The 25,561-nt window shown below is 44.2% G+C and overlaps 1 long non-coding RNA gene across 1 annotated transcript; it reads right to left on the bottom strand.

Moving 5' to 3' along the window:
- Positions 1-18,117: 18,117 nt before the first annotated feature.
- On the bottom strand, positions 18,118-24,348 carry LOC106744245. The gene is made up of 3 exons (XR_001374435.1): positions 24,006-24,348; positions 23,620-23,717; positions 18,118-18,334 (listed from the first exon to the last, which is right to left on the bottom strand). It is a non-coding gene; the product is annotated as an uncharacterized LOC106744245 (long non-coding RNA).
- Between the last annotated feature and the right edge of the window lie 1,213 nt (positions 24,349-25,561).

Below are 25,561 nucleotides of genomic sequence, written 5' to 3'. Positions count from 1 at the left end.
AGCTTTATCCTTTATCCAAGTGCTTTCCGCCGGCGTAATCGTTTTCGCGAACACACCTCGTCGCAACGTTATCGCGGCGGTATTTTTTTACGTCTTTCCGTTCTAAGCGTCACCGAACGCGAGCGACACTGTCGTTTTTTTTTCTCGTGGCAGTTATCGCGAGAATCCAGCGCGCTCGCGAATTTCCTTTCCAGTCGGCGGGCACATCATTCGCGTCCAATTATTTTCCCTCGCGTATCACCGACATCGAGCGACCGTTTCTCCCTTGTAAACCTTGCGAACGAGCTATGACCCGAGCAAAAGATCCTCAAGAATTCGCATGCGACACGGCGGAAAAGTCCGAAGAGCTTCAGGGTGGGCCTTATTGAGACGTTTATACAGCGGAGAAGTTAACTGGAGGATCGAGGTTGGAATTCCAACGTTGATGACTCAGGCGTCGTCTAATTACGCACGACTCTCTTCCGTAGGAAAAGCGCAGACATAGCGTCCGGCTTCTGATACGCTCGAATTTTGATCAGCTTCAAGATGACGTACGGCAGGATTGACGTGCGGAAATTTCAAACGCTTGTTTTACACCGGAGGGTTCGACTAAGATCTCATCGTCGATCGACGTACGCGTAATTCTCGTTACTGCGCCTTTCATAAAAGTGGAATTCGCTGCGGATACAGAGTTTTATCGACCGGTGTGCGTATCGCCGCTGAGGTGTTTCAGCGTGCGGAAAAACGCGCCTCTTTGAAGTGAAATTCGCGCGAGCCTTCGCATTCAAGTGTCGCTTAGAATCAGAGGATCCGTGCGGAACTCATCACTGTCGACGAGAGTCTGATGCGCGAGCTTTTAATACGGATTTTTGGCGACACGCACCACCAAAGAGATATCTGTTGAACATTACATCGAACATGGCTTGTCACGCTCGATTCAGAGCCTCTTTTTGAATCTCAGAGATATGCGGAGCGTATATTCCCAAAATCCCCCGAAAAAGGCTTTATCACGTTCGAACTCTTTTCACTCGATTACTTCAGATATGCCGCGTACAGCCCATTTCGAATTCAGCTCTCTCTCTCTCTCTCTCTCTCTCTCTCTCAACTCTCTCTTCTCTTTTTTTTAATATCACACTTCCACCACGTTCCGCTCGTTATACTTGTCACTATTTTTCACACATACGTACATATATATTCGCACGAGAGCGCTTTAATCCGGATTTCACTGAACGTGTTTCATGACACTCGCACTTCAAGTATCATCTCACTGCCACAGGATCCCGGTATCGAATTTACTCCGAATTATTCGAACATCTCGGACACATTCCGAACGGTCGTCTCTCGCGGGGCGAATGTTTTCTAAAATTCTCCACGAGAATTTTTCGCGCAACTTTCCCCCCTTTCGCCGCGATGCACTTTTTCGCTCTATGGGAATTCAAGAGTTTTCATGCACGTCGACCAGATTTCTCGATCACCCGCGATTTCGCCGAAAATCTCCGCATTCCCGTGAGCGCATTCCGGAAGCACTCGGATTCGAAACAGATCGCTCGACAAGCGGTAAACAAACGTGCGGCCGTTAACAGAGGGAATCGAGGGAGTCTGTGGAGGATTTGCTACTCGCCGAGGGCGCGCGATCCACCCAGCGATCGAGAGATCCGCGACTGTTCGCTCACTCGCCCCCAAATATCACTCATGTTTCACCCTGTCCAATTTCTTTCTTCGTTTCTTCCTCTCGAAAACGATCTTCCTCCGTTATTTCACCGACATTCCTCGCGAACTGTCGCCGTCCGACGGCGCGGACGGCTGAATCGGCGCGTTTCGCCGAAAACGGGACGGAATTTCGATATTTTCCCTCGAAAAGTGGTCTCACCTTAACGGCGGATACGCGCGCGAAACCACCACGAGTGATGCTGAGGTCGGACTGGAGCCTCCGGCGCGGCGCTAGCGTCGCGACGAGTGAAGGGTAAACCAAAACTCGCCTCCCCTCAAGAGGGTGGCGGCAGTGGCGGAGGAAAAGCTAAGTCGCCCGGAGTTTAAGGCGCGTCGCGTGGCAAACTTGGACATTTCTCCGAGAGGCTGAATTGTAATGCGACTGTGCTATTCGCCCCGAAAGATTAGTCCTGCTTAGTCCGTCGGCCGTAAATTCCGCCTGAAGGCAATAAGTCCCGCGCGCATTTCATGCCAACAGTCTTTAATCGAACGAACAGCCGGTACGTCGCGAGCTGCCATCATTCTGAGCCGAAAAATCTTCGCCCTCTGTGTTAAACTTTTAAATTTGCAGTAAGACAGCCAAATGAGTTCAATTTCGAAATTCTAGTAATATATCATTTATTGTTTTAAAGTTTCAGAAAGAACCCGTTTTTCCGCGCATTTTTCGCATTTTTTCTGTCCCGAGGGTATACAAATTCGTTTAGGAAAATTCACGTGTGCTCGGTCAAAATATTTCCTTCTTTCCGTAAAGAAGATGAGAAATGAAAGAATTCCATGGACAAATTGGACAAGTAGACGGTTTCTTTCCGAAAAACTTTATAATATAATTTATGTGTATATAATATAATTGATGAGATGCCTTAAATTTCTGTTCTTAGCGTCAAAATAGGTGGTTGTTCAAGGTAACGCGAAAATGAAATCTGTAGAATCTAAGTAAGCGCAAACTACCCTTAAGAGCGTCAAAATTCGGGATTGATCGAGCGAGAAGCATAGCCAGAGATAAAAAGAATGTTCGGCTTAAACATTCAAGACATTGTTGATGATCGCGAAAACTTTCGGCCGACGAAGAGTTTTCTTTCGTCGCATAGAACGAGAGAGGACGTTCGCGTATCTCGATTGGTAATGCGCCGGAAAAAGCTTCCGTCGTGCCTATTATCGGATGTTTACGACAATAATAGTTTTGATGCTGACATTTGTATCGACGTTAATGGCTCGCTCTCGACGCGCTGCGTCTCTCAATTATGCGTATATTGGATATAATGTGCGCAACACGCGGCATTCACCGCGGATAGTGCCGTACACTCCTGATCCACCTCCGTTTGTTACACACCGCGGTGTAACGTGTCAGAAGTGTCTATTGATCTCAGTGATGTCGAATGCATAGAACGGTCTAATGCGTTAGCCGTATCGAATGGTCGATGTGCCGGCAATAGATCATCCGGCGGGAGGCTGAGATTTCGGAAATTACCTATCCGATATCGCGGCGCCGCGATTTGCAAAAACTACGGCGGACGTTGACTGATGCGTGGATGACTGGAAAACTCGATTTTAGCCCCTCCCCTGCCCCCCTCAAAAAAAAATCAAAACAAAAAAGATGACACACCACACGGAACTTGCACGCTTCGCGAGTTTTCGAATTGCGACCGGGAACATTCAATCGACCAACACCTCAGCACGGCACAAAGAGAAGCTAAAAAAAAAGCTCGCCTTACTCGCCTCGTCGTCTTGCCCGCATGACGCTCACTATGGAAGATAGCGGTATCCGTTTCTTTCGCGAAACGACACGCGCTTGTCGTGAAACTCCGTTTTTTTCCATCTCCAGTAAAATACGACAGCCATGTTTCCCATGCGCCGCTGTCGCTGAAATTTACATTCGAGATATTCAAATATCGTGTTTAGTATGTGAAATATGTTTACTTTGCGTAAGAATAAATCCATTCGCGTGTAAAATAAAATCCGCGGTGCGACCGTCGCGAGTGTATCTAAAACTTTGTAATCACGCAAAAATTGAGTTGAAACGTGTTTGACAAACAACGCGTGTTTATTTCCAACGAGATTAATTCTGCAAAATGGAGACACGGAAGAATGTGCAATAAATTTACAGCGGAATTTTTCAAAACATTACGCGCGAAACATTCGTTGCTATTTAACGAAAAATCACTCGACCAGACTTTCTCGTTTCGCACGGAAGTCGTTCCCGCTTCAACTACATGAAGAGATACAGAGATTTAAGACATTATGTGTAATATTTTTGATTTAATATTCCTCTCTCTAGAAACGTTATATCACGACAATTTACTTTACAACGCGCTACGTAAATATGTGGAACAAAATTATTATGGCAAATTTAATAAAACATGAAATGCATATAATGTTACAGGCGAGCGCGCACGGAAAATATTCAACAGCAGCGATGCAGTACGAAGGTAAATGCCTGTTTTCATTCCCTTCCTCAAATCCAACATTTAAACTGCGTGTTTGTCGTAAAATCAAACCGTGTGTGGCCACAATAAGCGAACGGAAAATTGTCACGTCACGGATATTACCGCGAATATTTTTTTCCCTAACTGACAAAAACGGAATTTGCGTCAACGTCAGAAGTCTTTTTAGTTTACCGCTTCATAATGTAAAGCGTTCAGGGTTTATCGTGGGATCTTGAAGCTTCTTAAAACTCCGGGTCCTGACCGCAGAAGTATAAGTAAGGTAAAACTAAACCAACTTTAGCGCCGTCGAGTTCAAGTTAAAATTAAAGTTTAAAGACTTATAACTTCCTAACGTGCTGCTTCCTGATCCCGAGGACGAGGATAGTTAACTCAATAGGTCCCATCTCCCACGCATACATCCCTACACAAACGCTTAAGCGCCAGCATTTTCAATAAGTATGATACTCTTGAGCTCGGTTTTGACACGATGCCTGCATAATGTGCTTAAAACTTTCGTATCTTCTTTAATTTTTCGACATGCGACCGCCGTCGTTCTTAATCGGCGATCGATCAGCAAGCCAGAGGAGAAACCTGTTACACCCGAATCTTCCTCGTGAAAACTTCTCTCAAAATTGGAATCGATGCACATTCAACATATCGTAAGAATTTCAGTCGAAACTGCCTTAGACTTTGTTATTCTCATTACTCAGTAATTGTCTCTGCTCGATTTTAAATGATTTCACACACACACTTAATCAAACATGAAGATTTTTACTGGAATCCTATCTTTGAAATGGAAATTTTGCGGAATTAAACAATTTTTTCATCTGTGATCATAACAAAATACGAAATCAATATGACTTCTCGTAATGGTTTACGCGAGTGGTAAATTTGAAAATAGTATAGCCGGACAATTTTGTAGGTATAACATAGTAGTAACAAGATATACCAACGTAGATAAAATACGAAAATGTAGTTTGCGTGGAAAAAATACAAAATGTATTTATGGCAAACGATTCATACGCTACATCGAGCACATTAAAAAACAGTTCACCGTAGGCATTTATTTACGAAAACTTATTATATCGCAGCAATATATGCACGCGCAGTTATTTTTGCGTAGCTACTGCTTTCATAGCCTATATTTTTATTTACACGTATTTTTTTACATATTTTTTCGTCGTAATAATATGAAAACGTTAATAATTTGAAGTCTACTATTGATTAAATATTGCGATTGTAATTAAATTAATTTTATGCAAATATATATTTATATAAATATATTGATGATTGCGTCAAAAATTGTGTGCGGAGTCCTTTAAAATCGAGGGAACACCCTAAAGCATACATCTAAATATTTGTAAACCAGTGCCGGCTCATGTTCTAAAAAGTAGGTGAAATGCAACAAGTTCCATGTTCCACGTTGTGTATATATCCTATAAGAGAGCTTCGTACACTTTCTTCCAGCTATGAATTCTTTAACGAATTTCAAGTCGGTATATTTCTCGAGCAAGAATTTAATGCGGAATTATATTTTTCAAATAGTTACTTCGTGACAAATTATATTATCATTTAACGATAAATTCTAATGAAAGTGAATTTACGACACGCGTGTAATCATTATTCGAAAGTTCATTTAAAGACGAAGCAATTCGCGAGATAGATTACTCCACTGTGAGTCAGGAAATGTCTGGAAATTTCACATGCGCCGCATCGTTCGTGCGGTAACAAGACGGTAAAAGTCAAAATTTTTTACCGCAAAAGTTTCCCAGGACGGTAATTAAGTTCCTCTGGTCACATGTAACGCGTTAACAGTCCCTTTTCTGCGAGCAGATACGCGACGGCAATCAAAACTACTACCTCACGGTCGATAGTTTATGGCTTCTGTGCGTCACAGCACGCTCGCAGGAAGACTTTATGACGGCGGGTAGGGTCTGGCGGGACGAGCAGGAATTATCTGCGGTAGCCACGATTAAGGGACTCCCACTGTCCCGTCGCTCTTTTGCCGAAGGGGAAAAAGGAACATTCGGTGAAGAAAGTGCTGAGACATCGATTAATTCTTATTGTCAGGATCAGGCTGCCCCCGAGAAAAATATAACATGTCCGAACGAGCGTCTGCTCAATGACTATTGGAGCGAGGCTTGGCTATCAGCGGCCCCACTTGAAAGGGCTCCAGCCGTCGACCATGACCACTGCGACCATCTCCGTACAAAGCGGTCATTAGAACAAGTGCCGAATCGAACAAGCGAGAGGAAATTCGAACGAACCGACGGACAGTCGATTGGATGTCTATCACACGGACGGAACATGTTTTAAACGCGCGACCTCGGAGTCAATGCTTGCCTCGATACGTTTCTCACAAATACATAAAACTTTACAAACGATTCGTTTAACCTGGAAATCCATATCTAACAGAGTCAACTTTTGTGCAGCGTATTACACTTAAAATAACGATTTAATCGATATTCCAGTCTACGTAGCGCCATAAACTCCGTTGCCACACGTGTAATCGTTATTCTGGTTTTCCAGCCGGGTTTTCCAAAATGGTTCCGTATTTTACTTATTTGAAATAGGACGAAAAAAAATGTTTCTTTTTATCATTTATCGTTTACGCTGTACGGCTCGATAAACAAAGCTGTAACTAAATCCTGGTTCTCGTGTTTTGTATATAAATAGATGCAACAATGTACTCTCTCTCTCCGATAAATTCTCGCTTTTTCACGGCATATCCGTTTACTCGACTCTCTGTCAATATTGTGTGTATCTAAACTACAGATATGAGAAACTTTACGAAAATACCCGCGCGATCATTTCAATCGAGACAGCTCACGCGTTAAGAATAAAAACGAACGGAACGTACTTACGTGTACAGTCGCGATTGTTAACCCCGAAAGCGTTATCGACCACAACGCAGCCGAGATCTCGCTGATAAATCACGAGCCAGTAAAGACACCGGCAATTACACGACGCGATCGACTCGTATCAAAGCTCTCGGAGGGCGCGATTCTGGATTGAGAGGAAATTAATTAAGATGGCACTGTCCCAGATCAAACCGTCCCTTTTCGCACCCCAAACCACCTGCCTCTTACAGGAACATTCCATGCATAGCTTGCGGCTACATCTCCGACTGCTACATCACCAAATCCGTACTATGCGCCGTCTTGCACCCTTTACCACCGAACAGCACATTTCAATAACAATAATAGCGCCGATACCGTTGACCATAGCGAGAGAATCCACGGCTCTTGCGAGATTAGGTTACTAAACTGGACCGAATCTCAACCGCCGGCAATGACGCGGAAGATTCTCCGCTTATTTCATCCGGACCGCGCGTATTTCTGCGTTGCGCGCCAACAACGTCCGAAGGCTCCAGGATGTCGGGGGAAGATTAAAATTGCAGGATGGGGACGTGATAGAACGCCACTGTTTGCTTCGGTTAGTAACGGCAATTTGTTCGATCAGATCGATCAGAAGAGCCAACGTTTCGCTTAGTTTCGGAGAGATTATTTTCGCGACGTTGTTTCTCCCTTTTCCCTTTTCCTCTCGTTTCTTTGATATTCGTCGGGAGAAAGAGAAATAAGCAAGCACCGCTTGACAAAATCGCCGGTATCATCGGTTCGATGAATCGCTGCGCTTTATACAGCATTGATGTCCGCGTTCCAAATTCGTCTCTATACGCGATTCGTAATGTGCGGTTTAATGAGTTTCGAAACTGATTACCGAATTTATAATGCAGCAGCTTCCATCGGGACACAAATTTAATATTTCTTATTTGCCGACGATACGTAATTACTCATAATTAATGCAGCTTTATTCAATTTCCCGAGCCTAAAACGTATTAATTCTACATAAATTTACTAAATATATGTTATTCACGTTAATTGCAAAATGAGTTAAAATATTGCGGTACGACGGCGTGGTATGCAATTACTTTGATAAACGTATAAAACAGGTTTAATTCCTCAGTCCATATGCGGGGGAGCGAAAATGTATGTGGCGCGAGGATGAGAGAGGCGAAAATGAAGAAAGACGATAAGATGGAATTCCCGACGGGGGAGACCGATCGTAGGAGATTTTAATTGGCATCATTAGACCCGCGCGAATAATTAGCACTCGAACGATCGAGGGCTTAATGGCGAGCCGAGAATATGGTCTTTTCACAACTCGAGCCTGCATTATGGAACACTTTCGCGGATAGCTGCGCCCTTGGCGCAGATGACAAACTTTTAATCGTGTTAATTGCCGTCTAACTTGCTTGTGATAAATGCGACATGACTGGCCGGAGATAAAAATATCTCGGTGGATCGCATAAAAATCTCGAGTGCGTCCTTCTTTGGATCATAGCACATTCCCGAGCCGAAATCTGGCTTCCGCAATAATCGTTATTGGTGAGCATAAAACTGCGCGTCCTCTTCACCTCTTTCGGATTTTCAAATCCGAATCTTCAATACCGAACGTCCAATAAGAAAAGTAATGATGAAAAGAAAATTATGAAGAAAGAAAGTACGTTATTTCGTTTACAAATTTACAGCCCACTAATTTTTACAGATCGTACAATATTGTACTTATTTATGGCCACATACTCTATTGCAATCGAGTAAATTAAACAATTGAAACACTGCTTGTTGAAACTGAGGAGAGATTAAATGGAATATCGAGATTGTGCTGAATGTTAAACAAGCAAGTCCCTTAATCAAGCGTGAAATATAAACAAGCAATAGCTTTTATAACGTTATATCTGGAGATTTTTCGTCGGATCGTCGAGTTCAGTGGAATTTACAGTGTTAACGTAGAATCGAAATTTCGACTCGTGTTAATAGCAAGCTTCACGTCGTCAATACGCACGAATTTGCACCTAATTATAACTTCTTCGACATCTGATATTTAGCCGCAATAAGTTTTTATATTAAGACCAATGAATTAGAGTATAACAGAGCCTGGGCAATTCGCAACTTGCGCCATTGTTCTAACTTCTGCATAGATGAAGCAATAAGCGCGGCATTCCGCGGACTGAGAAGCGTCTTACTGTAACTACGTGCATTGCTATGCTGTTACGTGCTGAATACTCGCCGAAGAGAAATATAACAGTTGTATAACTGCATAATAAACCTATTGTTCGAAGTACGTAACTATAATTAAGTTTCGCGTCAAAGGTCCTTCTTTATCCTGTAATACGAGTATAACCGTTGTATCGTAAATAGTTCCCGCTCGCGCAACAATAGCGATGCGCGATGATCGATATGCGCGGTAACAACAAATTAGAAATAATATATGTAGAATAAAACAGGCATATATACACGATAAACTGATGCACGTATTCGCACGAAAGAATTTGGAATCTGGGACATTTTTAATTAAATTTCACCTCCCGAGGCATGGTGTGCATATTTGGATGATTCGAAAATAACAACTCAGGTAGCGCACCTATAACAAATAACCCATAACAAATCTAGAATTAAAATTATTAATATCCAATTATTCAAATGCACCGGCCATATGAATAATATTACCTGACATTCGAGAAATGCTCCAGCCCTAATTCCCCAGATACATTTTCACACAAATCAAAATTCAACTTATACGTAATATGTTATGTAATAATATGATATGTGTGTATATAATATATCTTGATGAAATAATATCTGGATAAAATATACATAAAATTTTACTCGATAAAGGAAAAAACGAGTAATGTGGACGAACAGAAATACAAAGTTTGTGGCGGAAAGATTAAACAAGGAGAGTCGTGCAAGCTCGAGATCTTGTATATTAAGTGAAAATTGATAGTACAAACACCGCGGCAGGTCCCTGATCCAATCGAGGAGGCTATCGGAAGTAGTGATTAAAATGAGGAGTGAATGCTTGCTCTGCAAAAAGGAGTTGAAGGCAGTCTGAATGGTGGTCGGTGGGGGTCTCGTTTCGGGCTTGGGGAAACGTAGATAACACTTCTTACCCGAGGGACTTCCCGCGACCCCAATCTCAAGTCAGATATTGTTCCGAGCTTTGAAAGCTCAAAAGAACTTGTGAAAAGGCATTTCGTCCCGATTCGATGTATTATACCAGGCTCATACGTATTGTACTCCCCGATCTCTCGCTCGGAGACTTTGGGAAAAAGGAAAAATATCCTGCTTCTCGCGCGTCTCTACACGGACGCCGTTTGTAATTTATAGCGGTTTTCTTGGGAAATCAAAAAAATGCCCCATCGATTCCGGCACTCTTCCGACCGAGCTGACGAAAAACTTGGCAGAATTATGAAATGTTGCGTTTAACGATGATAAAAAGTTTCGTGATAGTCGTAGGTATCGCGTTTTTAAATCTTCCTCGATCGGTCGATCAGATATAAAGCAGATATTGCGAAGATTATGAGAGACATTCTACAAATAGTACTGTTAAAGCAAAAAGGAATGTAAATGAAATGAACGATCTTTGATTAATTCGATCGTATCTTTCCAAATGCAACGTCCAATTCGCTTTATCCGTCTCCATCGCTCGGCAGCATCCCTAACAGTAAACGAAATGTAGTAGACCGATGCTCCGACCATTATCCCGGATTAATCCTTCGATATCTAACGAAGGAGCCGGCTCACCGCAAAACAAAAGAAGTGTCCATCGAACAACGTTTCGGAGAGATTAAACGGACGTTCGAAGGCGATCATTAGGATAATTCGTCACAGCCGCCAAGTCCGGTAGAGCTTCGGCGCGGCCAGTAAAAGTCATCGAAGGAGCTGGAGCGAGAGAGGGTCTCCCTATGCAGCGCGATAAATAAATCTCGGGCGCGCGGGGTAGAGTTGGCTGCCGACTAGGTAGGTAGGTATGTACATACCGCTTTCATCCCCTTTAGCGAACGCGCCGCATCGTGGACGGGGGCGAAGTTGGTTCTGTATGTTCTTCACGGTGGCACCGCTCACTCGGAAGGATTTAGAGGCGGGAGTGTAACTGCGCGATACATCTCTCGCACCGCGAGACGAAAGAGGGCGAGTAGGGGTGGGGTGGGAGAAAGGAAGATCGTACACGAAGAGAAATCGCACCTAAGGTCCCTGACAGCATAGTTACGGAATAAGTGACAAGTTTGTGTACTGCTCGCGGATCGTTGGATCACTTATGCATGGTAGACCGGTCCAAATTGCTTTGCGGGAGCGCCAGCCTGGAACCGGAAGTTACTGTGTCTCCTAACGTCGCGGGATTTATACCGACAGGTAACTCGGTAGCCTTGAGCCTCGCGGCTCATCCCTCTGAGCGGACTTTGGATACCTTAAGTCCCGTACGGAGGAGTAAGTTTCGCTCAAGACGACACTTTCGATCTTCGCCGTGTCCGGATTTTTCGACGGCGCGGTATCGCGTCACAGAAATGACAGAGTTTCACAGCAAGGGAAAGAGAAACAAAGGGAATAGCATTTCCGTCCGGATATTTGTTTGTTTTTTTCTTTCACAATATGAAAGTGTATCCAAATCGAGAAACTTTGTCACCCAATCGAAATCATTCGTGAAATTGGCGAGATTCTTAAAAGACGCGTTTCCCGAATGAGAGCGAAACATATTCAGAAGCGATAAAGAGAAAGAACGAAACATTGAATATTCTCTGTCGCTTCAAAGCAAGGAAAACAAAACGTGTCATTTCCAAGTGCGATACGCGCAGCGCCGAGTTTACGTAAATAAATAGTTTTGTAATATATGCGAATGAAAATCGCGGCGCAAAAGCGGAGCAAGTTCTCGTTGCGATAAAGCATACGTACAGCGCGAGCATGCCGTCCTCTAAAGGACGCTCCTCAAAAATTACGGGCGAAGTGAAATACTTCGGACGAAATATAGCGCGGCGCGAGTTTCAAAATCACTACTTTCGAACAATCAAAACTTCGCGTCCTTCCCGTGCCGCGCGATATTTATATCTCGCGAAAGACTCAAGGGCGTGGTTGAGCTAAGTTTTATATGACCCGAAGGAACCGAACTAAAGTTTCTTCTATACATTTTCAGCGTGAGCTCGCATTCTTCTCTCTCCCTCGGAGAGAACTTACTCTCCACGCTGCATTTCAATGGTATAGCCAAGCGGCTTATTTAAAAGAGTATTATGCTTTCAAGCGTCAATGCGTAATACGCAACTTTTTTATCTCGCATTCGTTCAATTTTGTGCTTCAATCATTTGCCAATCATCTCTTTCCCTCTCATTTTGCAACGTCTCTTACAGTTGTCCGAAATGAGTTCAATTCAGCATCAACGTTGACTCGATTCCAGCATTCGGTATTCCTTTCTACGCGTGAATGTCTTCTGTCACGTCGCTGGTTTATCCAATTGTAACATCGTAATAATGTAATATAGTGTAATACAGAAAGCCGTTACGTTTACAATCACAATGCGCAACGTGTGTTTAATAAACATGAGACATTTATTCGATTTCGAGATCCCTCTCCCCGGATTTCTCTCTATTCCGCGTTGAAAGGAAGATTTATGCCGGCGCAAAATATTAAATCCGTAGTCGCATACTGGGATAGCGCTGCGCGTACAGAGTCAAGCAGAAGAAGCGATAAAGATATTCAAACACAGAAACGGAGAAATATTGTAAATATGCTCAAGAGACTCGCAGAAAACCGTTCGGAGCGTTTATTTATCGGCATTTACCGGAAGAATTATTCCTTGTGCCGTATCTCGTGCTAAATAAACTTCAAGCGTCGGTCTGACGCATGAAGGGGTGTGTGATTTATGTATCTCTGATGTACATACGAACATCTCCATTACGTCACACAAACTCTCCAAATTGAAATATCGAGTGAGTCGGTAGCAGTTGGATTATTCCCGGCTGAAGACGAGTCTTTTTGCAAATACTCCCATTTTACGGCTACATGCCATATAACGCACACGTGTCTCAATAACTTTGTAAAACGACGCTTGGATTTTGTTCGCATCGACGACGTCGCTTACGCGATACGGCAAAATATGATTTTAATCGAGGCCCTCCTTGCGTGGATTCGAATTATCTTTAACCTGTGTCATTTCCGGCGACAGTGACGACCATCGTTCGCGACACGATCAAGCTATCGATTAGGAATCAAAGAAAGATCGGAAAAATCGCGGAGCGAAAGCGACAAAAGGGAAGCCGGTGTTATATATTTACGTGCGCTGTCGTCGAAACGAAGAGAGAGGGGAGATACGAAAGAGAATGGGTCACGAGGGGTCGACTACGGGCGACCGTTAGCTGGTAAGGTTCCAGCAATTCCAGCCGTCCCTTCCCTCGCCAATTCCCGAGCAAGACATTCAAATCTCGCTCCTCCCGGTCGGCTCGCGTCCATGCCATTTTGGTCGCATCCCAATGTATCGGAATTCACTTTAAAGGGCTGCAGCAAAGTCGGTCCAGCTGCGAGATCGTCATCGAAAACCGACGGGGCGGGCGGGAAAAGAGAATGCAAGGGAGAGCGAAATGGCGAGAGAGGGAGGGCTTGCGGAATATTCGAGCAGCGGCGCTTTACGATGATGGTAGCTTCGCCCGTAAAAGCCAATGTAGCGCCACCGTCCGTCCTCCCCCGCCGCAATGTGCAACCCCCTGTCTACTTATCCTCTGCGTACGCGGGATAGCTAGACGTACGAAGATTTCAACGAACATCTTCATTATCAACCGTGCTCCACCGCTAAACACGCGAGAGCGGAATTCTCCTTGCCTCGTAGCCCGTACAGTTTTACGCGAGAAAAATGGCTGAGTGAAAAATTCCCGTGAAAAAAAATTGCCCGATGTAATACAACTGTTTGAGCGAGTCTTATCAGCGTGATGTCGTTGTGAACTTCCCGAGGGATTTCAGAAATGTCCTGGAACTTTCGCGACGCGCTTGTCGGCTAACGAAGCGAATTGGCAACCAAGTACACGATAAACAAGCACATGAATGCTTAGAAATTCAACGAGTACCTCCTTCCGTTTTCTCTGACCCGACAAGAGAATGTGTTCGCATTACTTGTACTGATGAATAAAGATTGCTGTAAAAGATTACATTGTCTTTTTTGTATTTTCTTCCGTGACCGCACGAGAGAAAAGTTGTTGGAGCGAATGAAAGAAATATGATTTTGAAGGAGGGGGAATAACATTTCGGCAAACACTCAAACAAATAGGCAAGTATATCGCGTATATTCGTTAAACGATGATGAGAAACTCTTGGAAAAAAAATAACACGTAATTTCCGCAAACAACTCTTAATGTTACAGCGACGAAAACTAACCGAGTTGGTTGCGGAAGGCAACTGAAATTGCTTCCCGTTCGTACGGTAAAAGGCAAAGTAACCAATTAGTCGGCTGAAGCGTTTAAAATCTAATTAGTCGGAACTCGGACGTCCGTACAAAACATAAACCCCGCTAGACAGTGCTTAGAGACCGCAAATCTCAAATTCATTCCAGTTGTGCGTGTGTTGACCGTAAAAAATTGCGACCGCAGTTTACAACGTAACCGTCATTTTCTGCATCCGGTCAGCGCGTAATCGCATTGCGAGACATCTTACCAGAGCTAATATCTCCTTTCGAAAGCTTCGAATTTCGAGTGTCTCAGAGATTCAAAGCTTTGAAACATCGGAATTATAAGAAGTTGAAAAGATAAAAATCGTCGTTTGAACTCGCTGTCTAATCTGAGTCTGATCTATCTAACCTCAGTCTCATTCGCAAGGCTGTATTCTTCGAAGATTGCGAAGACACACCTTCGGCTTACTCAAATTCGGAAGTTTCCTTCGGAAATGAATAGCCTTCATTCTAACTGCCGGTCCGTTCGAAAAGGCCGCACGCGTGAACGGGCAAAGACGCCGTTTCTCCCCCGCGCAAAGCAACAATCACAGGTTGCTCGGCGCGCGTGTTCACTACATGATCCGCACGACGATGCAGAACGAGGCCCTCCAAAGTACTCAAACAACAATCAAGGGGAAAGGGACTCGGTACATATTGTGGAACATCGCTACTCCGGATTGAAGACTACCCCGCTATCAATTTAACCCCTTTAACTCTCTGCGCGCCTATGCGGACACTTCGACCGGTGGTCATCGTCGTTTCGCAGAACCCGCGGGTATATTGCTATTTGTACAGCAGCAACTATCAATTTGCTGGAATCCATTACGGTATTAGAGACGGATTCGACGATTTAGAGGCGCCAGCTTGCTGCGCGCCGGAACACGCGCGGCCGCCGGCGCGAATTACGCGCGACTTGCGTGATGCATCCTCGTGCCTCCGGACGGCATCGTATTTTCGTAGCGCGCGGGCGACCAGCAAAGAGGGCAATTAACGAAATCCTCGTTAATTGCCTGCCGGCAGGCAGTGGATTCATTTGTTGCAACAGGCTGCGAAATCCCGGTCACTATCCTCTGGCTGAATTATTCTCACCGGCCGAGGATACACGGAGAACCGTGCTATTATGCGCGACTTTTCACAAGACGAGTCATCAGACTCATTAAGAAGAAGGCTCCTTTTCCGCGAGACGTCATATTTCAGAGATTTCTCGGAAGAACTATGCTCTTTTTCAATTATCAATTTTTCTTTCGAGAAAAACGTTCGAATTCGGAGAACGTCGTAAACGGAATATTTCGCCGACTACTCCGCGGCATATTCTTTGGAGATATTCGGGTAATACAATAAATACCGCGAGGCTTTTAAATCCGTCCATAGCTTCGAGCGCTTGAATATCGACCGGTCCGGCACAATAGACGCGCGATCAACATTTTCTGAAAAAAGAAAGTCTATTTGGTATTCTATGAGAGAAATACTTGCTGCGGCTCGCCACATATACAGGGCACCCCATATATATTCCATGTATACGAGAAGGTGTCCTGCGTTCTCGATGTATGCGCCGTACGTATACATCTACATACATCGTCGTGTTACGACAATTAGGTAGCGGAATGCAGATTGCGGTCGGCTGCTACCCGTAGTTACCATACGAAGGGGACGTTCCAGGAGGGAGGGGGTTAAAGGGGCCGATCGTGACGTCGGACCGTTGCGGCACCGTGACCATCCCCGGGGACGCAAACCAATTGAAGCGGTCTCATTCTGGAAGGATCGCTAAACTGCTGGCGTTTTCTCATACACGAGCGATTACGCGTTCTGTCTCTTTGCTTTCGACTTGTCGTTTCATTTCCCTACCGGTGCGCCAGCCTTGCTCGACAAGATTCAGAGTTGCACAAGCTTGTATTTCCAAGATTTTCTCACAATTGCTCAACATGCTTACATTTCGGGGATTGAGAAATATATAATGGAATGTATAATTTTATCAAACAGATTTTTCAGAGATATGTATGGCGATTGATCGGAGCTTCCTCCTTCCCCTCCTTTCTCTCTTTCGCTTGTCTGTATTGAAAATTTAACGAATGATTCGAGACGCGCGTGTCACACTGAGGATACGACGCACATTTTGGAGGAGAAATTGATTGTCCCGGTTTTCAAAGCCAAACCGGTGAATACACAGCGATTATGCGCGATCTTGAAAGCCCGGCTGAATAGGTAACACCTCGTAATTACCAGCAATTACCTATTCTCTCTCGCTTACAGGCGGTTTCGAGGAGCTGTGCACGGAAAATGGCGATTAGAGGCGTTTTAGCATACCAATTGTTTCGTACGAAGCAGTATTTCCCTTTTATTAATTGATCATATCGATCTCTACCGCGCGTCGTGTGATTTTGGGATTGCGGATAAATAAGAAATATCGAGCGATGCGGTGGCGCCGAGTGTTCCGTTAATGTGTCCTCTCACGATACACATGTTCGATTTTAAAGTCATAATTAAAGACACAATAATATTGATAGAGCGTAAAGAAGATAGAGATGTTTGCCCGTGTAAATTTTACATTCCAAAGTAGATATAGATTGCATTTTGAACTTTCGCATAAAACACAGCAATGCTCGCCGATAATTTCCATCCGTTGCGTGCCAATATCCGTAAGTAATCTTTACACGTGGATGAGTATACGGCGCGCGCGCTCGCGCACCTGCGTCGCTTGGGAATGGCATAAACCCCAGGAAATTGCGCCCTCGGGGTATCGTCTTCACGAAGTCGATCAGCCTACGGACGATTGCGTCTTCCGGATTTTCCGGATTATGCAAACGCGAGTAAGTTCGTTTGTCGATAGGCGTGGAACGAAATCCTGAGAAATTAAAAGATCATCTGCGCGGCGCGCTAGTAAACCGACACGTTAACTCTGTATTAATGTGCGGGCAGCCAATGGGAAACAATATAATCTAAAATATTAATACCTCTCAGTGGCAATCTTGAGGCGAAGCATCGCATATATACGTGTCGCGAAAAACATGAGTATTTGTTGAAATGTACGAGGTAACACAGAGTTTTACAACGACAAGGTGTCTTCTTAACGCTCTAACGGACAGAGTTAGAGTGTGTGTACTTTTTCAAAAGATCTATGTAGTGCCAGCGAGGGATGTTCACATGGAAATACGAGGATTTAAAGTACGGACGATCGGAAACGCGATACGCAGACTATGGTATCACAAGAAAGAAATCAGGTGTCGAGCGATCGAGGATTTTCGGGGAAGCAGTTTACGTCACTCCGTTGCAGACCCATTTCAGACTTCCCTGTTGGTCGACATCAGATAAGCCACTCCGGAAACAAACTTTTCGGCAATATCGTTCCCCTGCTTCGCCTCGCTTTTTCTCCGCGGAGCTGAGACCCTTATTATCGATAGCCAGATCGCGGAGCTACCTCGCGATATCTCCAGTACTGCTAATAACTTCCGGTCTCTTTAATTCAATTTAATCGAGAAGCAATTTTCCCCGCCTCACTGCCTCGTACTTCACAGTTTCCTCGTGGACAAAGCACCCAGCCTCATTTTCCGAAACTAACTTATCAATTAATTTCTTCGGCAAAATGCGCGTGAAGAGGGCTCGCTCATAATTTACTTGCTATTACGACAGCAACCTGATATTACGTCAGTTTTCTCTGCGACTACGCAAATCAATACTGCGCCCGAACGAGGGTAAGCGAAGACTGCTTTCGACGAAAAGTGTCTATGGAACTTCGCAGCTCGAGAGAGTCTCGGAAACATCGTATCAATCCACCTTTATAAATGTAAAATAAATTTGTACTCGCTTTTCAACATACACGTGAACATGCATATTGAATAATATTCACGTCGTCAATATACTATATACATCTCGATCATCAGATTGGCCTTGCTGAAAAATTAACCTCTTGATTGCAGCGAACCGAATCAAAAGCGCTCGCAGTGTGAGGCACGAGATTCCAGCGTGTGACGGCTCATCTGGAAAGGTAAGGTATTACAAAATTTAATAAAACAAATGAAGTAAATAATATTTATATTCACTCTACGGCCACTGCGCCGCCACAGGGCACGCCGTATATATATATATATATCCGCCGTACTCAATCAAAAGGTTAATTGAACATTTCGCACTCGGTATAAAAAAAAACAGAAATACTATCGAATTTCTATTATCCGTTACTCGACGCTAAAACATTATCAAAGTTCAACGACGGTGGAACAGAGATAAAGTTGCGACTGTCTCGAGAAAGTCCTATGAATACGGGCCTAAGTTAACGATTTATCACCGGCTTCTCTCGTCCTCCACATTCTATGCGAAAATACTGTAGAAACAGGCAGAACTATTGACCTATTGTGTCTCGAGAAAATCAAGAAGTAAAGCCGCCAACGCCTCGGCGTCCTTTAATGCGATGTTTAATGGACGACGATGCTCTCAAAGGCGTATACAGCGTATAAAAGTTCGACAATTTCAAGAAAGATATCGTCTTTTAATGCTGCGCAGACAGAGTCCGCCTGCATATAACTAGTATATTTCTACGAATACACGTTCGCGGAGGGACAAAAGATCTCCGGTCGTCGGCGCCAGGATTAATGACTCGATCGACTCGTCACGCGTCACAGTGTCACCTGACTAACGACGCGACAGAAGGGAGAAACGGAAATGTAAGAAGGAAACTTCTCGCGCCGCAAGAATTCTCCGATCTACGAAGGAGGGCGTCCTCTGGTCACACTTGTGCGCTTGTTTATTTAAAATAAAACGACCCTCTGTGTATGGCCCCTTAGGGCAGGTGGTCAAATCCCAATGGCGACAACGGTGGATTCTTCATGGATTTACGCCCTTATTGGCTTTACCTTTTCAGAAGACAGCTCCTCCGAACGTCGGAGTAAATGGCCGTTTCGAAGAATCCCACGCTTGCTTGAGATTTCTTCCCTCCTGCTACGTCGCATTTATCATTTAATGGATGTCTATTCGACGGCACGTACGAGTGCGTTCGGAAAGTCACAAAGGACGAGTCGTATAGGAAGATGATTTGTAAGAGAATCGACGGATTGGAACGCCGATGTATCGCGCGCGGTATTTGCATCGTTGCGTCGTAACTGCCCCAAGTTCACATCGTCCATTAAACCATCGGCAGAGAAGACACGTAATCTCTTCCCGTAAACCCAAAACCATTACCATATACAAGTCCATGCTTTTGTGTCCCCTGTAAATATCGCCGTTTCCCTTTGTCAATGCTTTACGCATCCTCCACCAACCGGCCGGCGTTCCTCTCTTTCTCTCATCCCCAAACGTCGTCCCTCAGCCGCGTGCGCTTCTTCACCGCGGATACCTCTTTCTCTTTAACGCGGATTAAGGAAAGTCTCGGATCTCGCCGGGTGATAAATTCGTTCGGCTTCGCTGCGAACGGCGTATCCCCATCCGAACCGCCCGAGAGATACGCGCTCCTTCCTTCACGGTGAAAAAGTCTCATGATAAATTCTGAAAATCCTGATACGCGTAATTTCACGACCGTGGACGACATCGAGTGAGTTTGCGACAATGACGAGATCCTTCCCGACGTATATCAAAGCGTGAGGACGAGAAACAGTCGTCTCGCGCTGCTTCAAAGATTGATCCACGTTACAACTCCGACGATATATTCGGTGATGGTTTTACGAATTTCACCGCTTCCCTCTGATTCTCTTAGCAAGACGGATCGAAAGTCGTGGATTTCTTTCGACATATTTTAATGAGAAATAATTCGAGCGCTCTGGGAAGGGAATAACTTGAGAAACAACCATCGCACTCTACTTTGCAACGATATGATTTTGTAATGCAGATCAATCTCCATTTGATGTAATCCCGATCGGCTCCTCGAGCTCGCGACGTAAACGAGTTCACGGCTCTCCGGAACTCTGCCGGCTCCTCGTTACTTTATACGGACGTAAAGATACACGCTCTTTATCAGGAACGACGTCCTCGAGGAGTTCCTGATTGGACGACACTTTCCAAAGCATAAAAGACGGTCGTTCGCGCCCGTGTTGGGCTTTCCACGGGATCGATAACCGGGAAGAAGCGATCTCGTTGTCTACGATAAGCTCGCGCCCGGTGCCTTGGATACAGATACGGCGAATCGATTTTTTTTCTCCGAATCGATTATGGACGGATAGGTAGGAGCGATTTGATCGAAAATGTGATTTACGCGACGGCCATGGCTTCGAGCATGCGCCGGTGCATCACCTGTGGGTCAATATCGTGGTGCCGACACCGTCGCGCCGGTGCGAAAGTGGCATTTCAAGAATTCGGCAGGAATGTGAGACAAATGTGTGTCACCGAAAAACGTAACTGCGGTTTAAGTCAGCTTCGCCGCGACTACTGTTCCCGCGCGTCTACAATGAAACTGAAACCGCTGGTAAAAGCGTGTCCCCGTCTTACCGTTTGTACCGTATAACTTCGTGAAAGTTCACGTTTTCCCGAGCCTTACACACACGTTGCGGGATCCTATCCTGCACAGTGGATCAAATTCGAGTATTATCGGATCGTATTCGTTTACTCGCTCGTTTATATTTTACTTATAGAAGAGCAAAAGAGCAAATTTGCACGAACTTCGAAATACTAGGCGTGCGTCGCCACTTAACACCCGATAAAATAATATTAAAATGCGAAGGTTCGACAATATTTTGACGCGATATCCCCCACAAGTATCTCATAATTTATGACGGCATTATTATGAGAGCGTGTACTATGACCAAAAGCCCCCATTATGACGGCACATCGAGCATTTAATTAATCACGAAATTTCAGCGTACGTTAAGCAACGTGTAAGCCACTGTTTACTAACGGTAGCTTCATTCAACTGCTTTTGGAATCCCTTAAGAAGAGGCGCCTAAGGGGCCGGCTTAAGCGATGTTTAGCGAAGGATCTAGCATTATATTTCGGAGTACGCGCTTAAGCACCCGATGTCAGGTCAAGCTGCTTTTACAGCGATATTGTTTATCTTTGAAGAGTAAATAAATCATGCCGAGAGACTGTTCTTTCAGCCACCGTCGGACGGAGCAAGTTTCGGTAGCAAATTGTTTCTATATTGGCGAAAGCGTTGACAGATTCGATCGCGGACACGACTTTCCTTCCTCCGCACCGCGAGCGAGCGCGGCTCAATGAAACGGATCATCGTCATTCTCCAAGTCCGACGGACAGCGCGTTATTTCCCTCTGATTTTCCGCCGGATGATTCGATAAGCTTCGAAGTAATCAAGTTCCAATGGCAGCTGCCTACGACGCCACAGCAAGGCCCACGCTCGTAATCCGTGGAATGGCCATATTGAAACGGAAACACAGAGGCCGCTGACAGCAGAGATTAGAGAATTACTGCGAGCCAATAACCATTAAAGAGAACGACCGACAGTGCCAATGTTCCACGACCGCAAGCTGGCTTTAAACGGCCCGATATTAAACACCGTATTGCGCGGATAGCAACGGTGCAAACACACTTGAGCCCATCGCCATCTCCTACGAAAGATGGCAGGGAAGAAGCCAACGCGGCGACAACAATTATTACTCGCGATTCTAAATTCAAGCGTGGACCTTGCGGTCGGCGCGGGATTTTTTTTTTTTCCATTAATCGAAAATAAGCATAGAATGTCGCGTACACTGAAGTAGCCACAGACCTCACGAGGAAGCGCTTTGAATTCTCGAGATCATCGCGAATCTCTACACGCGCGTTAATGCGCTTCATGCGCACGAAAATTTCAGGAAGTATTGCAATCCTGCCGTCCCTCTCTTCTCCCCCTTCTCGTGGATTACTTTTGCTCTGTCGCCAATGCTTCAGCCGATAGCTGAACTTTACACGTTGAAAAATAGAAATTGGTTGTAGAAGAGATTACGAAGTTTTAATCATGTTCGCGAAGAAATAAGGCAGGCAGAGAGATCGTGCACGTCAATAGCTGTGTAAAGATTCCGAAAAACTTTCAAAACAAGATTCATCTATGAGTGCGGCGTAAAAAAAATCCTGAATATATATATATCCGGCATTTTGTTATTAAGAAAGAACAAAGTGAATATAAAGATACAAGTACGTCTTTTCTTTTATGGCGAGAAACGCTCAGTAAAAATGTCCAAAAAATGTTAACTCGGAGAATATAAACAGGACGAAACATATATATATTACAATATTATTTTTATGATTAAAGCCGCATTACAATATCGCATTTGAATTTTTAATTCTTGAATACAGTTTGCTCGAAAAACGCGCGAATGTTTTCTCCCCTATCTATCTTTCTTTCCCCTATTTACTTTTATCAAATAACACTGAATATTTTACATAAAATGCGTTAAATACGTTCGGAAATATATCATTACAAAAAGGGAAATGGAGTTCCACCGGCAGTTTATTCACATTAAATCAACTTTCTGTGTTGCTTTGTCTTCTTTGACGTCGGTTAAATTACCCTTGGAAAACGTTGGAAAGTTTTAATAATATTCACGAAGAAATAAACGAGCATTTTATGTAGTGACTGCGTCGGAAATTTTCAACTGACTCGGAATTAAATAATTTTCTGTTTAAAACAAGGCTTTCCTTTTTTCGGTTTTAACAGTCTGACACTTGAAACTTTGTAAATTATTTTCATATTCCAGCGATAATCAGAACGATATAACTGAAGTATAACATGATTACACGCCAATCTCTCTCGAAGTTTATAATACAATACATTAGCGAAATTTCTTACTACACGACGTTGCTCGAGCGAAAATGTCCAGAAATGCTTAACGCGAGCAGGAACAATGAGTATCAAGCTACGATCAAAGGCGAGGAAGAGAATTGATGAAAGTATTTAGCAAACTACTTCGCGGTCAAAGTGGATTAGCGAGTTAACCTGGATGGAACTTCCCAGATGGTGGGAAACGAGTTGCAGTAGAGCATGTAACTTCAAACGCTTTTTGAGACAAGGACTCCTCTCGACGATAAGTTACTTCGATTCACATAGACATCGGAGAAAGTTTTCGAGTGAGACGTCTTTGTTATCCGTAATATTAAACGAATCAAATTTCTCAATCGTATCTCTCGCGAAGGAGACAACGTGGGTACACTTAACTCGCAACGATAAGTATTTGATCTTTCCGCCGCGTACGTGCGCCATCATCGATTGGTCGCTGTACGTTTTTTTGCTGTTTAACTTCGCCACCGTATCCAGGTAGGACCGTGGAGGCCGCCTCCGGTCAATCGCTCCGAAACTTTCCAATAATGTGAAACTAGTTAGCAATTTTTACGTCATATATAGACATACCGTTCGTGTTTCACGGGCTTAGTTCGGGCACGTACCACTAAGCAACGCCAGCTTATCGACTTTCCAACACTGACAATCTTTGTTTGTTGCCTCGAGACCTGTTTGGAAAATTATTCGACTGTGATGAAGCTACTGGAGAAAGTGTACACTTGTTCGGAAGTTTTTATGAACAAAGCTTCGAAATTGTGTAGATATTTGAACAAAGTAACAGAGACGCAAGTAAGATTATGGTAGTTCAAATAGCAAAGAGCGGAGCTCCTCTAATTTTATCGCAATGACATGCCAGCAATGGACCGTTTAAGCCCGTGAGATTCGAAATTGGCTCGTTATCCGCAGAAAGAAAATTGAAGACGACGATATCATCAGGGAAATGAATATCTGTGCACCATTATCGAATATTTCTACCGACGATTTCTGCTTTCCTGTGGGTATTTCTCCAAGTTCAAACGTTTGCACGATTTGTTTTTGCAACTAGATCACATCTATATGTCATGTAATATTTGAATCTCCAATTTTTTGATTGACTTTCATTATCAGTGGTTATTCCGTTATCTGACCGCTTGCCGTTTTCCCTGTATCGAAACTCGTAAGTAAAATTGCGCAACTTCTCAACGCGGTAGAAGAAGTCTGCGGAAGCACTTAATGTCCAACAAAGTGATCCGTAAAGTTTACACTCGTGTTGTATCTCTTACGTTCGCGCAAAGTTACGTTCTCGACGCACTCTCTTACGTCAACTGGCTTACGTGCAACAACAGCCCAGCGGCTTCTGACAGAGAGTATATATCGCTTAAGCAACTCCCGTCCATCAAGCACGCGGCTCTTTAAAGTTCCATTTAGCCGCTAATAAAGGAATAGTATCCGTCTGTCTGTCACTTCACTCGCTCAGAAGCTCCGCTTGACCATCATTTCCGTCGTGTTTCATTCGATCGCCATGTACCTAACCGTCTCTCAGGAAGTCACGTAAACGCCTGTGCGCTCGTATATCGTAGAACGTATATCGCGCGTCTTTGATGTACTCTTCCGTCACGTGAAATTGAATGTCCTACGTAGTGTCTTCCACCGTCGATACCGAACGGCGGAGTTCGATCGGGAAAATGCGGTGCGCCGCTTAATCGCCGGAATCAAGGAGCCGCGATAAGTACGTTTGCGCGATAACAAGAAACGCGAGATTGCGTTCCTCTCGCGTACGTTGGAATGCCTTTTCCGTAATTAGAATCCGCCCCTTCCGTATAAGAGAAGCTTTAATTAAAATTTCTTTCGCCGAAGATGTCGCGCCCTTTGCGCGAGATCCCTTTATGGAGCGAAACTGGATATGATTAACAGAATTCAACGCGCTCGACGTAGAACTTCGTTCTTTCGTCCGGAACCACACTTTCTTCAACACACAAGCGTCACGATTGTCTTGAAGATATTCAAGAAATCCTTTCTTACCCTATCTATTTATAATTTTTCGAATGGTACCAACCAATTCGGATTAATACTTGTCTTTCCGTAGTGGTCTTTTAAAGAACAAAGGGAAAATTGACCTCTTTTTTAAATGGAATGAATTAGTCAATTAACACTGTCACGTTTTAGCGGACCAAAGTTGAAAAATGTATTTTCTTGTTGCAAAATATGAATTACATCGCGCTATAGAACAACGGACCATGATGACCCGTTTGCAGCTCCGTGAAACACTCTGTCTTTGCTCACATTAGCCCGAATGTTCTTGCCTCGTTGATTAACGCGTTCGAGCGTAACCTTCGGAAATAAGGGTGATCGGCGGAATACCATCGCTATCTCTCGTGTATCGATAACCCCAGGAAATGTAACGCGAGATAAACGAGTGGCACAAATTCCTTTGCTTCACAAGAACAAAGATCTGGCAGAAACTGGCGCGTTTTCAGGACACCGAGTACATCGTGGTGGTAACTCTATTTATGAGTATCGATACATTCGTATC

The sequence above is a fragment of the Dinoponera quadriceps genome, unplaced genomic scaffold (assembly GCF_001313825.1).
Source record: "Dinoponera quadriceps isolate SergipeBrazil2010 unplaced genomic scaffold, ASM131382v1 scaffold707, whole genome shotgun sequence".
Lineage (NCBI taxonomy): Eukaryota > Metazoa > Arthropoda > Insecta > Hymenoptera > Formicidae > Dinoponera > Dinoponera quadriceps.
This window is presented reverse-complemented; position numbering and strand designations above follow the sequence as displayed.